Below are 1,619 nucleotides of genomic sequence, written 5' to 3' on the forward strand. Positions count from 1 at the left end.
TTTCATTTGTCTTTTCTGTTCTTTGTGGGTTTGTTTGTGTTTATGTTTTTGATATTTCTTTGACCTCCCATAGTGGGCAGGGAGACACTTACTGTGTCTTCTATCCCCTTATTTCTGTCTTTGTCTTGGGATGAGATTACTTGGTTTTGTCCTGGCCCTGGCCGGATACCCTAGCTGGGAGGGAAACAGTCAAGTGTATAGTCTTGGGAGATGATATTTTTTTTTGTCTTGTAAATCATCTCTTTGTTATGCACTGTATAAAGTTTTGTTTACATCTTATATATGACTTGTAAATATTTGAGGATGTTCCTCTCATTGGGGACTTGTGCTTGTGTCTGGATGAGACTTTTATGTGATCTCAAACTAAGTACTTTGATATTGTGCTCTTGGAATCTACATGTTTCCTATATGAACCAATTCCCCTTTGTTTCACCTTTTCTTGGGTGCTTTAATTGTAATTCTGGAACTTTCTTCTATCCCATTTTCTTCATTTTTTTACTGGCGCTGATATGACCTTCATGTGTTGCAGGCGCCCTAAAACCCTTAAAAACAAATACAATGTATATGACATTTCTTTCCTTGTAAATCATCTAAGTTATAATGTAACATTATTGCAAACCAAAGTAGTGTCCCCCTTTTTTGGTGAGACTTGTATAGCATTGTCTTCAGCCGCTTCAATGCCAGGCACTGGGGGTATATGTATATGCTGTTGGGCTCTACTTGTGACTGCCTTGATCTTTCTTTTTTCTCAAGCTCTTGTGATCCAAGAATGTGGCTGGCATTGATCTTTCAAGTCCTTGGACACGGAAACGACCAAAAGTGTTGCAACTTCCGTTTAAATAACAATGTGAAATTGAATGTAATCTTCAACTCAATTTCATTACAAAAACAGATCAAACGAACGTTTCGGGTTTCCCCTTTATCAACAAAACAGGATGAATGAAACACTACAGATGGATGAGATAATAATATGGTAGTGCGTTGTTAAGATGAATAAACATAACAGCAACATTTACATTGCAAGTTCCGTTAAACTTTAACGTGAATCCATCTTTGATAGTGGATGCTGATCAAAATACAGTAATTAGAATTTTTTTTTTTTTTTAAACATACGCTGAAACACAATGTATAGTGTTTATATAATTTATAGTCGATTATGGTCAATGGGGTCTCTCTTTTTCAGTGACTTGTGTCCCCCCCCCCCCCCCCCCCCCCCCCATATTCGTTGTCGAGTCTTGTCCTGGAATTGGAGTAGTGCATCGACAAGAAGAAAAAAAAAAATTTACTTGAACTTTTATATAACGCAATAAAATTTCCACCAAATGGGTTCAAATCACGTTACAAGGGGCCCCAAACCAGATTAAACCATAAATACTTCGCATGTAGAATGAGACACGACGCCTGTGAGGTGCTAATACTCTTATTTTGTTGACAAGGTCAATGCTGTCATAGGCTAGGTAATACATTTACACCTGATTTGAGTAGGGTGAGAGAAAAGGGCTTTTTCCAAGGACTCAACGTTGTACCATAACAATTATAATAGTGCACATTTATGTTAAGCGCAGCTTATCCCAATAAATTATCATTATGTGGGCTCCAGGCAATCCATCCACAGTAGT

The sequence above is a fragment of the Berghia stephanieae genome, chromosome 1 (genome assembly GCF_034508935.2).
Source record: "Berghia stephanieae isolate SIO BIC M18660-M18661 chromosome 1, UCSD_Bste_1.3, whole genome shotgun sequence".
NCBI classification, from domain to species: domain Eukaryota; kingdom Metazoa; phylum Mollusca; class Gastropoda; order Nudibranchia; family Aeolidiidae; genus Berghia; species Berghia stephanieae.